Below are 21,100 nucleotides of genomic sequence, written 5' to 3'. Positions count from 1 at the left end.
TGAGTATGCAGTGGAAAGCTGAGCTTGTCCCTGCTGGACTGGGAAGCTTGTTACTGTGCTGTAGTGGTGAAAAGCCAGTCCCAGTGTTTGCAAAGAGGTGTTTTTCTGGTGAGCAGGAGTGAGAGCCAGAGGAATAAGGGATGGAATTCTCTACTGTGTTTGCGTGGTGTGCCGTGGCAGAGGTTTTATAGAGGGCGAGAGCAGGGTTGGGGTCCACTGGCATGGGCTGCCTGGTGGGACAGTTGTGAATGGCCCTGGGGGGGGGGGGCTGTCTGTCTGTGTTGGTGTTTGTGTCTTATGTTTGTACTCAGTGACACGGCTGCGTGGGAATAAAATGTGTTGTAATCCTTCGTAAATGGTGTGGTCCTGTGTGATTGATTGATGGGGAGAGGATCCCCATGAGGGGGTGGGGAGCAGCGATTTGAGGGTATTGGTCAGTCTTTAACAGCCACCTTTGAGAATGACGGGAGCAGTGTGTTCTAAGTCAAGTGAATGGGGTAAAATAGCAGCTGGGCTGAAGGGGGAATTCCTTGCGGGGCTCAAGAGGAAAAAGGGATTGTAACAAACATCTCTCTGGAAGTGAGGTCACGCTTGGCAGGAAGATTATAGAGCCATGGCTTGTATATGCAGGGACAAAGAAGTTACATTTAATTGGTCAAAAGTTAGACTACTAATTAATTATATTGGCTATCTATCTTACATGGGGTAAATTGCTCTTGCTTGCCGTGTAACTTAGAGTGTGTGCTCCATGATGGTGTCTGGGGGCAAGCTTTTTCGGTTCTGAATTGAGTCAGTGGTCACAATCTATCCCTGCCACCGTTCCATTAGACCCAGTTACTGCTTTTTCTTGTAGACTACTGAAGTACTTGTACTTCTGTAGTACTACTAAACAAATCTTAAGGATAAGCTTAGTGCTGTTTTGTCTTCAGCACCTTCTGGTGCAGGTGTTGCGCTGCTATCAGTCCTTTAGCTCTTTTTCCCAGGTTTAGTTAGTGAGGAATGTACTGCATATACAAAGTCTTGTTTTTCTAAGTGCTGGTTTTAATCTCACCAGACACCATTTGCACCATGGCAAATTCGCATCCCACCCCTTTGAGCCTATGAGACAATGATTTGAGGAGTCTCTTAGATGTCACTATTATTTCTTTTATTAAACTGAATCGGTTTAAACACAGCAAACCAGTTAATCAATCATAGGTGCCCCAATACATCTACACAAGCAAGTCCTATTTATTTCCCAAGAGCAGTCTGTTTGTTAATGACTTTCTGTCAATCAGAGTTTGAGCTCCCCAATCCAAGCATCTTGCCATCATCAGATACAGGTGCTGCCTTTACTTGTGTGTCGTGGATCCAGGAGCTGATTCCTTCCACCTTCGCTGCAGTTTAAGAAGTTTTCAGCTCAGTGTTGAGGCTTTTTTACTTCTTTGAGTGCGTCACCCTTCCATGTTTACACAAAGAAGACTGTCTCCTGGTTGGAATGGGTGAGCCAGTGTGTCCAAGCCAAGCCTGTTGCTTTAGGTACCTGTGTAGTGAGAAGAAAGTCTGTGAAATAGCCATCAAATGTTCTTTAATTATAGTCTGTGCTTTTGTATGCATTTGGTCCCCCTTAGCCCATTTGAATGTGGGAAAGGATCTCTTACTAACTCTTTGAATGCTATCTGAATTTGCAGAAGCCCTATGGGCAATTCCTGTCCACTTTAGGTGTGTTTCTTGGCAGAGTTTAGCAGTGTGAGGCTTTTTCATTCTTTCCACTTCGCTTTTGGATATGTAATTTCCCATTTAACTTGGACAACACTTGTATTATTTCTACAATAAAATTAATCCCATTATTGTAAGAGATACTTTCTGGATCCCCAAATCAATGTATAACTCCTTTTAATGAGATTTTAAACTACTGCTCTACCACCTTTGTAGGTAGGAAAAGGCATTGATCAATATCAGAAACCATTTCTATTGATTACAAAAGGCAGTCCTGAAAGGTAAGGTGTATTTGCAAGTATTCCCCAGGACTTAGTCCTCATTTTACAAGTCCTTCTATGACTCTAAAATGCTTATTTCTTGCACTAACTATGAACAAATGTTCTTAAGGATAAGATACACTCAATGCACTTAATTTCATTAAGTATTGGATATGATTTTTCACGAGGTGATAGAGTGGATCAGGCTTCTTGAAATACTGAGATCTTGCAATATATATAAATATACTAAATATACACAAATATACTAAAATATCTATATATAACAGTAAATACCTATATATAAATACCTATTATATATAAATACATATATAACAAAAGTACTTGAATATAAGAGGATAGAGATTCATTGATTTGTATTTATATATATGTACATATATCAAAGGGTACATATTCATTTATACATAATAATATAATAGGGTTTATAATGTAATAGGGTATACGCATGTATATCCTATATATATGTGTGTATATATGTATATGCCCTATACCTATATATGCATGTATAATTTATAACCTAAAATATATAAATAAATATCTTTAGATATAATAGGGTGTATATTTATTTCTGTATACTTGAATAGGATATAGAGTAATTTATTTGTATTTATATTTATTCATATATCATAGGGTATAAATATACATACACCCTTTTATATATAAATAAATAATTACAAATGAATCTATACCATATTATATATGAATACTAATAAATCTATAACCTATTATATATGAATAAATATAAACACAAATAAATGAATCCATATTATGTATAAATACAAATAAATGAATCTATACCCTATGATATGTAAATAAATAGAAAAAATGAATATACACCCTATTCTATAAATGAATATATTCTATGTAAATTAATACAACTAAATGAATCTATACCATTATCAATAAATGAATTTACACCGTACTATATATGAATAAATAGGAATAAATAAATCTACATCCTATTATATGTAAATAAATGACTGTACATTTATATGTAGATGTATATTTATGTAGAAATATATATAAATACAACTAAATGAATCTATACTCTTTTATGTATGAATACAAATACATGACTATACATGAAATAACATATAAATAAGTACAACTAAATGAACCTATACCCTATTTTATATATAGCTTAATATACACACTATAATATATAATTGAATCAAATAAATGAATATATACCCCATTTTACACAAATACAAATAAATGAATTTATACACTATTTTATTTATATATATATATAAAAAATAGAAATAAATGACTATACACACTATAACATATAAATACATGTAAATGGATACAAGAAATGAATATGCAACCTTTTTATACAATTGTATAAATACAAATAAAAGAATCTATACCCTATCATACATGAATAAATACACGTAAATGAATATACAGCCTATTTCATATAAATATATAAATCCAAAATACATATAAAAATGAATTTACATATGAAAACATACCAAAAAATGAATATACACTGTATTACATATAAATACAAAAAAAACACTATAAATCAATATAATATATAATTGAATACAAATAAATGAATATACACACCATTTTACACAAATACAAATAAATGAATTTATACCCTATTTTACATATATTTAAAAAATGGAAATAAATGACTATACACATAAAATATATAAATACACGTAAATGAATACAATAAATATGCAACCTTTTTCTATAAATGTATAAATACAAATAAATGAATCTATACCTTATCATACATGAATAAATACACGTAAATGACTATACAGACTATTTCATATAAATATATAAATCCAAAATACATATAAAAGAACTTATATAATATATATACTTATATAATATAAAATATATATACTTATATAATATAAAAATACACGTAAATGAATACAATAAATAAATATGCAAACTTTTTCTACAAATGTATAAATACAAATAAATGAATCTATACCCTATCATACATGAATAAATACACGTAAATGAATATACAGCCTATTTTATATAAATATATAAATCCAAACTACATAATAAATGAATTTACATATGAAAACATACCAAAAAATGAATATACACTGTATTACATATAAATACAAAAAAAATCACGATAAATCAATAAAATATATGATTGAATACAAATAAATGAATATACACACCATTTTACACAAATACAAATAAATGAATCTATACCCTATCATACATGAATAAATACACGTAAATGAATATACAGCCTATTTCATACAAATATATAAATCCAAAATACATAAAAAATGAATTTACATATGAAAACATACAAAAAAATGAATATCCACTGTATATACATATAAATACAAAAAAAACACTATAAAAATAACTATAAATCAATAAAATATTTAATTGAATACAAATAAATGAATATACACACCATTTTACACAAATACAAATAAATGAATTTATACCCTATTTTATATATTTAAAAAAATGGAAATAAATCACTATACACAGAAAATATATAAATACACGTAAATGAATACAATAAATAAATATGCAAACTTTTTCTATAAATGTATAAATACAAATAAATGAATCTATACCCTATCATACATGAATAAATACACGTAAATGAATATACAGCCTATTTCATATAAATATATAAATCCAAAATACATATAAATGAATTTACATATGAAAACATACAAAAAAAAGAATAAATACAAAAAAAATCACTATAAATCAATATAATATATAATTGAATACAAATAAATGAATATACACACCATTTTACACAAATACAAATAAATGAATTTATACACTATTTTATATATATTTTAAAAATGGAAATAAATGACTATACACATATAATATAGAAATACACGTAAATGAATACAAGAAATAAATATGCAACCTTTTTCTATAAATGTATAAATACAAATAAATAAATCTATACCCTATTATACATGAATAAATACACGTAAATGAATATACAGCCTATTTCATATAAATATATAAATCCAAAATACATAAAAAATGAATTTACATATGAAAACATACAAATAAATGAATATCCACTGTATTACATATAAATACAAAAAAAATCACGATAAATCAATATAATATATAATTGAATACAAATAAATGAATATACACACCATTTTACACAAATACAAATAAATGAATTTATAGCCTATTTTATATATTTTTTAAAAATGGAAAAAAATGACTATACACATATAATATAGAAATACACGTAAATGAATACAATAAATAAATATGCAACCTTTTTCTATACACGTATAAATACAAATAAATGAATCTATACCCTATCACATACATGAATAAATACATGTAAATGACTATACAGACTATTTTATATAAATATATACATCCAAAATACATAAAAAATGAATTTACTTATGAAAACATACCAAAAAATGAATATCCACTGTATATACATATAAATACAAAAAAAATCACTATAAATCAATATAATACATAATTGAATACAAATAAATGAATATACACACCATTTTACACAAATACAAATAAATGAATTTATACCCTATTTTATATATAAATATAAAAAATGGAAATAAATCACTATACACGTATAATAGATAAATACACGTAAATGAATACAATAAATAAATATGCAACCTTTTTCTATAATTTCTTTGTATTTATACATTTAATCTATACCCTATCATACATGAATAAATACACGTAAATGAATATACAGCCTATTTTATATAAATATATAAATCCAAAATACATAAAAAATGAATTTACATATGAAAACATACCAAAAAAATGAATATCCACTGTATATACATATAAATACAAAAATATCACTATAAATCAATATAATATATAATTGAATACAAATAAATGAATATACACACCATTTTACACAAATACAAATAAATGAATTTATACCCTATTTTATATATTTTTAAAAAATGGAAATAAATGACTATACACATATAATATATAAATACACGTAAATGAATACAATAAATAAATATGCAACCTTTTTCTATAAATGTATAAATACAAATAAATGAATCTATACCCTATCATACTTGAATAAATAGACGTAAATGAAAATACAGCCTATTTCATATAAATATATAAATCCAAAATACATATAAATGAATTTACATATGAAAACATACCAAAAAATGAATATCCACTGTATTACATATAAATACAAAAAAATCACTATAAAAATCACTATAAATCAATATAATATATAATTGAATAAAAATAAATGAATATACACACCATTTTACACAGATACAAATAAATGAATTTATACCCTATTTTATATATTTTTTTAAAATGGAAATAAATGACTATACACATATAATATTTAAATACACGTAAATGAATACAAAAAATAAATATGCAACCTTTTTCTATAAATGTATAAATACAAATAAATGAATCTATACCCTATCATACATGAATAAATACACGTAAATGACTATACAGCCTATTTCATATAAATATATAAATCCAAAATACATATCAATGAATTTACATATGAAAACATACAAATAAATGAATATCCACTGTATTACATATAAATACAAAAAAAATCACGATAAATCAATATAATATATAATTGAATACAAATAAATGAATATACACACCATTTTACACAAATACAAATAAATGAAATTATACCCTATTTTATATATTTTTTAAAAATGGAAATAAATGACTATACACATATAATATATAAATACACGTAAATGAATACAAAAAATGAATATGCAACCTTTTTCTATAAATGTATAAACACAAATAAATGAATCTCTACCCTATAATACATGAGTGAACACACGTAAATGAATATACAGCCTATTTCATATAAATATATAAATCCAAAACACATATAAATGAATTTACATATGAAAACATACCAAAAAATGAATATACACTGTATTACATATAAAAACAAAAAAATTACTATAAATCAATATAATACATAATTGAATACAAATAAATGAATATACACACCATTTTACACAAATACAAATAAATGAATTTATACCCTATTTTATATATTTTTTAAAAATGGAAAAAAATGACTATACACATATAATATATAAATACACGTAAAAGAATAAAAGATATGCATATGCAACCTTTTTCTATAAATGTATAAATACAAATAAATGAATCTATACCCTATCATACATGAATAAATACATGTAAATGAATATACAGCCTATTTCATATAAATATATAAATCCAAAATACATATAAATGAATTTACATATGAAAACATACCAAAAATGAATATACACTGTATTACATATAAATACAAAAATATCACTATAAATCAATATAATATATAATTGAATACAAATAAATGAATATACACACCATTTTACACAAATACAAATAAATGATATTATACCCTACTTTATATATATTTTAAAAATGAAAATAAATGACTATACACATATAATATATAAATACACGTAAATGAATACAAAAAATAAATATGCAACCTTTTTCTATAAATGTATAAATACAAATAAATGAATCTATACCCTATCATACATGAATGAACACATGTAAATGAATATACAGCCTATTTCATATAAATATATAAATCCAAAATACATATAAATGAATTTACATATGAAAACATACAAATAAATGAATATCCACTGTATATACATATAAATACAAAAAAATCACTATAAATCAATATACTATATAATTGAATACAAATAAATGAATATACACACCATTTTACACAAATACAAATAAATGAAATTATACCCTATTTTATATATATTTAAAAAAATGGAAATAAATGACTATACACATATAATATATAAATACACGTAAATGAATACAATAAATAAATATAAAAACTTTTTCAATAAATGTATAAATACAAATAAATGAATCTATATCCTATCATACATGAATAAATACACGTAAATGAATATACAGCCTATTTTTTATAAATATATAAATCCAAAACACATATAAATGAATTTACATATGAAAACATACAAAAAAAACGAATATACACTGTATTACATATAAATACAAAAAAAAATCACTATAAATGAATATAATATATAATTGAATACAAATAAATGAATATACACGCCATTTTACACAAATACAAATAAATGAAATTATACCCTATTTTATATATATTTTAAAAATGGAAATAAATGACTATACACATATAATATAGAAATACACGTAAATGAATACAATAAATAAATATGCAACCTTTTTCTATAAACGTATAAATACAAATAAATAAATCAATATCCTATCATACATGAATAAATACACGTAAATGAATATACAACCTATTTTATATAAATATATAAATCCAAAATACATATAAATGAATTTACATATGAAAACATACAAATAAATGAATATCCACTGTATATACATATAAATACAAAAAAATCACTATAAATCAATATACTATATAATTGAATACAAATAAATGAATATACACACCATTTTACACAAATACAAATAAATGAATTTATAGCCTATTTTACATATATTTTAAAAATGGAAATAAATCACTATACACATATAATATATAACTACATGGAAATGAAAACAATACATAAATATGCAAACTTTTTCAATAAATGTATAAATACAAATAAATGAATCTATACCCTATCATACATGAATAAATACACGTAAATGAATATACAGACTATTTTATATAAATATATAAATCCAACACACATAAAAAATGAATTTACATATGAAAACATACAAAAAAAATGAATATCCACTGTATATACATATAAGTACAAAAAAATCACTATAAATCAATATTATATATAATTGAATACAAATAAATGAATATACACACCATTTTACACAAATATAAATAAATGAATTTATACCCTATTTTACATATATTTAAAAAATGGAAATAAATCACTATACACATATAATATATAACTACATGGAAATGAAAACAATACATAAATATGCAAACTTTTTCAATAAATGTATAAATACAAATAAATGAATCTATACCCTATCATACATGAATAAATACACGTAAATGAATATATAGCCTATTTCATATAAATATATAAATCCAAAATACATAAAAAATGAATTTACATATGAAAACTTACCAAAAAATGAATATCCACGGTATATACATATAAATACAAAAAAATCACTATAAATCAATATAATATATAATTGAATACAAATAAATGAATATACACACAATTTGACACAAATAAAAATAAATGAATTTATACCCTATTTTACATATATTTAAAAAATGGAAATAAATCACTATAGACATAAAATATATAAATACACGTAAATGAATACAGGAAATAAATATGCAAACTTTTTCTGTAAAGGTATAAATACAAATAAATGAATCTATACCCTATCATACATGAATAAATACACGTAAATGAATATACAACCTATTTTATATAAATATATAAATCCAAAATACATAAAAAATGAATTTACATACGAAAAAAAAATTAAATGAATATCCACTGTATACACATATAAATACAAAAAAAATCACGATAAATCAATAAAATATATAATTGAATACAAATAAATGAATATACACACCATTTTACACAAATACAAATAAATGAATTTATACCCTATTTTATATATATATTAAAAATGGAAATAAATGACTATACACATATAATATAGAAATACACGTAAATGAATACAAGAAATAAAAATGCAACCTTTTTCTATAAATGCATAAATACAAATAAACAAATGTATATCCTATCATACATGAATAAATACACGTAAATGACTATACAGCCTATTTTATATAAATATATAAATCCAAAATACATATCAATGAATTTACATATGAAAACATACCAAAAAATGAATATCCACTGTATTACATATAAATACAAAAAAAATCACGATAAATCAATAAAATATATAATTGAATACAAATAAATGAATATACACACCATTTTACACAAATACAAATAAATGAAATTATACCCTATTTTATATATTTTTTAAAAATGGAAATAAATGACTAGACACATAAAATATATAAATACACGTAAATGAATACAAAAAATGAATATGCAACCTTTTTCTATAAATGTATAAACAAAAATAAATAAATCTATACCCGATCATACATGAATAAATACACGGAAATGAATATACAGCCTATTTTTTATAAATATATAAAGCCAAAACACATAAAAAATGAATTTACATATGAAAACATACCAAAAAAATGAATATCCACTGTATTACATATAAATACAAAAAAATCACTATAAATCAAGATAATATATAATTGAATACAAATAAATGAATATACACACCATTTTACACAAACACAAATAAATGAATTTATACCCTATTTTATATATATTTAAAAAATAGAAATCAATGACTATACACATATAATATAAAAATACACGTAAATGAATACAATAAATAAATATGCAAACTTTTTCTACAAATGTATAAATACAAATAAATGAATCTATACCCTATCATACATGAATAAATACACGTAAATGAATATACAGCCTATTTTATATAAATATATAAATCCAAAATACATAATAAATGAATTTACATATGAAAACATACCAAAAAATGAATATACACTGTATTACATATAAATACAAAAAAAATCACTATAAATCAATAAAATATATGATTGAATACAAATAAATGAATATACACACCATTTTACACAAATACAAATAAATGAATTTATACCCTATTTTACATATATTTCAAAAATGGAAATAAATGACTATACACATATAATATAGAAATACACGTAAATGAATACAGGAAATAAATATGCAACCTTTTTCTATAAATACAAATAAATAAATCTATACCCTATCATACATGAATAAATACACGTAAATGAATATACAGCCTATTTCATATAAATATATAAATCCAAAATACAAATAAATGAATTTACATAAGAAAACATACAAAAAAATGAATATCCACTGTATTACATATAAATACAAAAAAATCACTATAAATCAATATAATATATAATTGAATACAAATAAATGAATATACACACCATTTTACACAAATACAAATAAATGAATTTATACCCTATTTTATATATTTTTTAAAAATGGAAAAAAATGACTATACACATATAATATATAAATACATGTAAATGAATACAAGAAATAAATATGCAACCTTTTTCTATAAATGTATAAATACAAATAAATGAATCTATATCCTATCATACATGAATAAATACACGTACATGAATATACAGCCTATTTCATATAAATATATAAATCCAAAACACATATAAATGAATTTACATATGAAAACATACCAAAAAATGAATATCCACTGTATTACATATAAAAACAAAAAAATTACTATAAATCAATATAATATATAATTGAATACAAATAAATGAATATACACACCATTTTACACAAATACAAATAAATGAATTTATACCCTATTTTATATATAAATATAAAAAATGGAAATAAATGACTATACACATATAATATATAAATACACGTAAAAGAATAAAAGATATGCATATGCAACCTTTTTCTATAAATGTATAAATACAATTAAATGAATCTATACCCTATCATACATGAATAAATACATGTAAATGAATATACAGCCTATTTCATATAAATATATAAATCAAAAATACATATAAATGAATTTACATATGAAAACATACAAATAAATGAATATCCACTGTATATACATATAAATACAAAAAAATCACTATAAATCAATATAATATATAATTGAATACAAATAAATGAATATACACACCATTTTACACAAATACAAATAAATGAATTTATACCCCATTTTATATATTTTTTTTTAAATGGAAATAAATGACTATACACATATAATATATAAATACACGTAAATGAATACAATAAATAAATATGCAAACTTTTTCTATAAATGCATAAATACAAATAAATAAATCAATATCCTATCATACATGAATAAATACACGTAAATGAATATACAGCCTATTTTATATAAATATATAAATCCAAAATACATATAAATGAATTTACATATGAAAACATACAAAAAAAACGAATATCCACTGTATTACATATAAATACAAAAAAAATCACTATAAATCAATAAAATATATAATTGAATACAAATAAATGAATATACACACCATTTTACACAAATACAAATAAATGAATCTATACCCTATTTTATATATATTTTAAAAATGGAAATAAATGACTATACACATATAATATATAAATACACGTAAATGAATACAATACATAAATATGCAAACTTTTTCAATAAATGTATAAATACAAATAAATGAATCTATACCCTATCATACATGAATAAATACACGTAAATGAATATACAGCATATTTCATATAAATATATAAATCCAAAACACATATAAATGAATTTACATATGAAAACATACAAAAAAACCGAATATACACTGTATTACATATAAATACAAAAAAAAATCACTATAAATGAATATAATATATAATTGAACACAAATAAATGAATATACACACCATTTTACACAAATACAAATAAATGAAATTATACCCTATTTTATATATATTTAAAAAATGGAAATAAATGACTATACACATATAATATATAAATACACGTAAATGAATACAATAAATAAATATGCAAACTTTTTCTATAAATGCATAAATACAAATAAATAAATCAATATCCTATCATACATGAATAAATACACGTAAATGAATATACAGCCTATTTCATATAAATATATAAATCCAAAATACATAATAAATGAATTTACATACGAAAACATACAAAAAAATGAATATCCACTGTATTACATATAAATACAAAAAAATCACGATAAATCAATAAAATATATAATTGAATACAAATAAATGAATATACACACCATTTTACACAAATACAAATAAATGAAATTATAAGCTATTTTATATATTTTTAAAAAATGGAAAAAAAAGACTATACACATATAATATAGAAATACACGTAAATGAATACAAAAAATAAATATGCAACCTTTTTCTATAAATGTATAAATACAAATAACTGAGTCTATACCCTATCATACATGAATAAATACACATAAATGAATATCCAGCCTATTTCATATAAATATATAAATCCAAAATACATATAAATGAATTTACATATGAAAACATACAAAAAAAATGAATATACACTGTATTACATCTAAATACAGAAAAATCACTATTTTACACCTTTACAAATAAATGAATTTATACTCTATTTTATATATTTTTTAAAAATGGAAATAAATGACTATACACATATAATATATAAATACACGTAAATGAATACAAAAAATGAATATGCAACCTTGTTCTATAAATGTATAAATACAAATAAATGAATCTATAACCTATCATACATGAATAAATACACGTAAATGAATATACAGCCTATTTCATATAAATATATAAATCCAAAATACATAATAAATGAATTTACATACGAAAACATACAAAAAAATGAATATCCACTGTATTACATATAAATACAAAAAAATCACGATAAATCAATAAAATATATAATTGAATACAAATAAATGAATATACACACCATTTTACACAAATACAAATAAATGAAATTATAAGCTATTTTATATATTTTTAAAAAATGGAAAAAAAAGACTATACACATATAATATAGAAATACACGTAAATGAATACAAAAAATGAATATGCAACCTTTTTCTAAAATGTATAAACACAAATAAATAAATCTATACCCTATCATACATGAATAAATAAACGTACATGAATATACAGCCTATTTTATATAAATATATAAATCCAAAATACATATAAATGAATTTACATATGAAAACATACCAAAAAATGAATATCCACTGTATATACATATAAATACAAAAATATCACTATAAATCAATATAATATATATAATATATAATTGAATACAAATAAATGAATATACACACCATTTTACACAAATACAAATAAATGAAATTATACCCTATTTTACATATATTTTTTAAAAATGGAAAAAAATGACTATACACATATAATATATAAATACACGTAAATGAATACAAGAAATAAATATGCAACCTTTTTCTATAAATGTATTAATACAAATAAATAAATCTATATCCTATCATACATGAATAAATACACGTAAATGAATATACAGCCTATTTCATATAAATATATAAATCCAAAACACATATAAATGAATTTACATACGAAAACATACAAAAAAATGAATATCCACTGTATTACATATAAATACAAAAAAATCACGATAAATCAATAAAATATATAATTGAATACAAATAAATGAATATACACACCATTTTACACAAATACAAATAAATGAAATTATACCCTATTTTATATATAAATATAAGACATGGAAATAAATGACTATACACATATAATATAGAAATACACGTAAATGAATACAATAAATGAATATGCAACCTTTTTCAATAAATGTATAAATACAAATAAATGAATCTATACCCTATCATAAATGAATAAATAAACGTACATGAATATACAGCCTATTTTATATAAATATATAAATCCAAAATACATATATATGAATTTACATATGAAAACATACCAAAAAAATGAATATACACTGTATTACATATAAATACAAAAAAATCACGATAAATCAATATAATATATAATTGAATACAAATAAATGAATATACACACCATTTTACACAAATACAAATAAATGAATTTATACCCTATTTTACATATATTTAAAAAATGGAAATAAATGACTATACACATAAAATATATAAATACACGTAAATGAATATCCAGCCTATTTCATATAAATATATAAATCCAAAATACATATAAATGAATTTACATATGAAAACATACAAAAAAAATGAATATACACTGTATTACATCTAAATACAGAAAAATCACTATTTTACACAAATACAAATAAATGAATTTATAGCCTATTTTATATATTTTTAAAAAATGGAAAAAATGACTATACGCATATAATATATAAATACACGTAAATGAATACAAAAAATGAATATGAAACCTTTTTTTAAAATGTATAAACACAAATAAATAAATCCATACCCTATCATACATCAATAAATACACGTACATGAATATACAGCCTATTTTATATAAATATATAAATCCAAAACACATATAAATGAATTTACATATGAAAACATACAAAAAAAATGAATATCCACTGTATTACATATAAATACAAAAAAAATCACTATAAATCAATATAATATATAATTGAATACAAATAAATGAATATACACACCATTTTACACAAATACAAATAAATGAATTTATAGCCTATTTTACATATATTTAAAAAATGGAAATCAATGACTATACACATAAAATATATAAATACACGTAAATGAATACAATAAATAAATATGCAACCTTTTTCTATAAATGTATAAATACAAATAAATGAATCTATACCCTATAATACATGAATGAACACACGTAAATGAATATACAGCCTATTTCATATAAATATATAAATCCAAAACACATATAAATGAATTTACATATGAAAACATACAAAAAAATGAATATACACTGTATTACATATAAATACAAAAAAAAATCACTATAAATCAATATAATATATAACTGAATACAAATAAATGAATATACACGCCATTTTACACAAATACAAATAAATGAAATTATACCCTATTTTATATATAAATATAAAACATGGAAATAAATGACTATACACATATAATATAGAAATACACGTAAATGAATACAAAAAATGAATATGCAACCTTTTTCTATAAATGTATAAATACAAATAAATGAATCTATACCCTATCATAAATGAATAAATACACGTAAATGAATATACAGCCTATTTTATATAAATATATAAATCCAAAATACATAAAAAATAAATTTGCATATGAAAACATACAAAAAAATGAATATACACTGTATTACATATAAATACCAAAAAATCACTATAAATCAATATAATATATAATTGAATACAAATAAATGAATATACACACCATTTTACACAAATACAAATAAATGAATTTATACCCTATTTTATATATTTTTTAAAAATGGAAAAAAATGACTATACACATATAATATATAAATACACGTAAATGAATACAAGAAATAAATATGCAACCTTTCTCTATAAATGTATAAACACAAATAAATAAATCTATACCCTATCATACATGAATAAATACACGTAAATGAATATACAGCCTATTTTATATAAAGATATAAATCCAAAATACATAAAAAATGAATTTACATATGAAAACATACAAAAAAATGAATATCCTCTGTATTACATATAAATACAAAAAAATCACTATAAATCAATTAAAATATATAATTGAATACAAATAAATGAATATACACACCATTTTACACCTTTACAAATAAATGAATTTATACCCTATTTTATATATTTTTTAAAAATGGAAATAAATGACTATACACATATAATATAGAAATACACGTAAATGAATACAATAAAATAAATATGCAACCTTTTTCTATAAATGTATAAACAAAAATAAATAAATCTATACCCGATCATACATGAATACACGTAAATGAATATACAGCCTATTTTATATAAATATATAAATCCAAAACACATATAAATGAATTTACTTTTGAAAACATACAAATAAATGAATATACACTGTATTACATATAAATACAAAAAAATCACGATAAATCAATATAATATATAATTGAATACAAATAAATGAATATACACACCATTTTACACAAATACAAATAAAGGAATTTATATCCTATTTTATATATATTTAAAAAAATGGAAATAAATGACTATACACATATAATATAGAAATACACGTAAACGAATACACGTAAATGAGTATGCAACCTTTTCATATAAATGTATAAATACAAATAAATGAATCTATACCCTATCATACATGAATAAATACACGTAAATGAATATACAGCCTATTTCATATAAATATATAAATCCAAATAAACTACTTTACTCCCTATTATATAAATAAATCTATACCCTATTATACGTAAATACAAATAAATATAAACCCGATAACATATAAATACATAAATACTGAATCGATACCCTATTACATATAAATAAATGAATTTACATATGAATACATACAAATAAATGAATATACACTGTATTACATATAAATACAAATAAATCAATAGAAACCCTATAATTTATAATTCAATACAAATAAATGAATATACACACCATTTTACATAAATACAAATAAATGAATTTATACCCTATTATATATATATTAAAAAAATGGAAATAAATGACTATACACATATAATATATAAATACACGTAAATGGATACAATAAATGAATATGCAACCTTTTTCTATAAATGTATAAATACATAAAAATGAATCTATACCCTATCATACATGAATAAATGCACGTAAATGAATATACAGCCTTTTTATATAAATGTATATATACAAATAAATGAATCAATACCCTGTCATACATGAATAAATACACGTAAATGAATATACAGCCTATTTTATATAAATATATGAATCCAAATAAATGACTATACTCCCTATTATATAAATGAATCTATACCCTATTATACATAAATACAAATAAACATAAACCCGATAACATATAAATACATAAATACTGAATCTATACCCTATTACATATAAATAAATGAATTTACATATGAATACATACAAATGAATTAATATACACTGTATTACATATAAATACATATATATCAATAGAAACCCTATAATATATAAATACTGAATCTATTCTCTATTATATATAAACCCTGTTTTACATAAATATATATAATTACAAATAAATGACTATATACCCTGTTACATACAAATACATGAATATAAACCCCAGTATAGAAATACAACTAAATGAATCTATACTCTATTATATATCAATTTATACCCTCCTATATATGAATAAATAAAACTAAATGAATATATGCCCTATTACATATAAATGCAAATAAATGGACACCCTATTTTATATAAAGATTTATAAATACTAATATACAGTGTATTATAAATACATATAAATACAAATAAATCAATATAGATCCCATTACATATAAACAAGTGAATATATACCCTGTTGTACATAAATACAAATGCACATACATGAACCTATACCCTGTATGAATAAATACAAATAAATGAAGATAGACCCTATGATATAAATGAATCTATACCCTATTATATGTAAATAAATGCAAATAAATTAATAAACACCCTATTATGTATTAATACAAATATATTTTATTCAAGGATCTATAAATACATACAAATAAATATAAATACAAATATTATATATAACTATATAAATACATATATATACCCATATATAATGAATATATACCATAATACATAAATATACACACCTATGTAAGTTACTGTGTACCCTATATATATAGCTGCATATATATATACACACACACCAGTATCTACCTATATAAGCTATTGAAAATTCATTTACTTTTACTATTTGATAGATTTTTACCAGAGCATCAGGTTTCCTCAATTCGTCTTCTCCAGACTACCTAATGTAACAACAATTTAATATCAAAGGATGTGTCCTAAAAATCTTATTTCCTGCACTCCCTATTCCCAAGTCTTCTTAGGGATAAGCTACTATCAATCCGGGCAGTTAATTTTATTATCTAACTCTTTCATATCATTTTTTACAAAGGTGGTAGACAAATAATACAACAGGCTTATTACCTGCACTGTTAACAAGTATGCTTTAGGATAAGCTACGACCAATGCATTTTAGTTTATGAAGCATTTGATTTCATTTTTAATGATAACTAAAACACCAGTTAGTTAATCTGAACTATCTCACACTGGCACCAGTTGTCCCAGACTGCCCTGGTCTGTACTGCAGACTTTGCTACTATGGATTCCAAGATCCATCACTTTGAATCAGGAAACCCTCATATGAGCCATTCCCCATCCACAGCATCACTGTCTCCTTTTCTTTCCTGACAATCCTGCCTCTTCCCCTGTGATCACTGCAACACCGAGTCTACACACACCAAGATCTTCATAATCCAACAATAAAACAACCTGCAGCACTTAATGACAGAAACCTCATGTAATTGTGGCACTCACAGCCCTTTACAGAGATTCTTTGGAGCTTACAATGGGCCACGTACTGCCCAATCCATGTGTCCTGTTCAACACCGCTACAAAAACTAACTCGGGAAAGTGAAGTTCCCCTTACGAACCAAAGCAGACTTTGTCCCTAAGGGCTCCTGTAAGACAATTGACAGTATTCCTGCCCTTCTTCCTACATTATCAGTGAACACTATCTTTTTTTTATCAAAGGATAATTAAGCTCCATAGAAAAATATCACAAACTAAAATATGACAATATGAGAGCAGGCAAGTGAAAGATCAAGCTACTGTACCATCCTCCCATGACTGAAAACAGGCATTAACACACCCATGCTTCTCCTCTATGGTAAAGGGAGGAGAAATCACCACTGCAGCTATCCTGTCACCACAAACAGCAATGGAAATGATTACGAATTCTTGGTTATAGGGTCTGCGTGCCTCAGTTTAAATCACCGCCATCTCACTTACATACTTATGCCTTAATTCCTGCTCACAAAAGCAGAACGGGGACATTGAGAACAGAGCATTGCTCTGCGAAAAAAAACTCGGAATATGCAGTGGTTTTTAAGCATCTGCACAGACTTTGGCTCACCATCTATAGACCTACCCATTCCAAATCATGCCTTGGGAAATTCCTTCATTTTGACATGGCTTAACGCACACTGCAAAGCTTACACCGTATTTATCCCTACCATCAGGACAGACTGGTTTCTTAGCACACAACCCATCATCCCACAGCCTCCCTATGGGTCACAGGGCACACAGGTGTTTAGTAACATGAAATAAACCACCATTGACCCTACACGAGAAGCAGCAGCATGAAGCACACTGCGGCGCAGCAACCCCTCCTCTGCTCACCCAAAGCAGACAAACTGGGCTTTGCTTTACACAACAAGGTGCATTCCAGACCTTTGGGAATAAATACTGCGTACACAACCACCTGTTTCGGTTATCATGGCATGGTTTGGGTTCGAAGGGATGTTAACGCTCATCTACTTGCACGGGGCAGGGACGCCTTCCACTGGAGCACGTTGCTCCAAGCCGGCCTTGAGCACTGCCACCCTCCTAGGGAAGAGCATCCCAACATCCCACCTCCTGCATCCCTTCGCACACACCGACAGCTTTCCCTACACGCGTCACCGCCGTAGCCCCGCCCCTCCGCAACGTCACCGCCCCCGCCAGTGGCGAGAGCCGCTCCCGCCGGTGACGTCGCATGGCGATACCGGGAGGCTCCGCCCCGCCCCGCCCCGTCCCTTCCCCCCCCGCCGGTTGGCCGCAGCCGCCGCCGCTCCGGGACCCACAGCAGGTACGGGGGGACCGGGGAAGGGGAAGGGGGGCACCGCGGGGGGGGGGGGGGGGTACGCACGGCGCGGGGCCGCTGGCACTGACACCGCGCCCGGACGCGTTTCCGCATCCAAACGCATCAATCCCGACCCCCTGCGCCGGTATCGCCCCGCTCCCACCGGGACCGCCGATAGGCGCTGCTGGGATCGCCCTGAGAGCGACAGATGCTGCCATGCCCCCCCCCACCGTGCATCATATGCTGGCCTAAACAGGAGCCTGTGCTCCCCAAAGCCTACACACCGCTGCCACCCTTTCACCCGGATGGGACCCTGTCCTACAAACAGGGGAGCCCGTACCTGTTGTACGGCATAAAGACCATGGAAGATGCTTTATACCCCACAACCTCCATCTCCCTGACATGCCTCACACACCTGGCTAAGGTACATGAGGCATATCAGGACCTCCCTGCCACCATGCGTGAGGCATCTAAGGGCTTCTCTGCCCCCATGATCTAATGCAGTGCTTGGACCCGACCCCTATAAGCCCCATGGTTGAGCAGGGGCTGCAGAGGTGGGACACCTCCCGCAACCAGTCACACTGACCCT

Source organism: Pezoporus flaviventris, unplaced genomic scaffold, assembly GCF_033815535.1.
Source record: "Pezoporus flaviventris isolate CSIRO_AGI_PZ_B2104156 unplaced genomic scaffold, CSIRO_AGI_Pfla_v1 ptg000093l, whole genome shotgun sequence".
In the NCBI taxonomy this organism is placed as follows: domain Eukaryota; kingdom Metazoa; phylum Chordata; class Aves; order Psittaciformes; family Psittacidae; genus Pezoporus; species Pezoporus flaviventris.
This window is presented reverse-complemented; position numbering follows the sequence as displayed.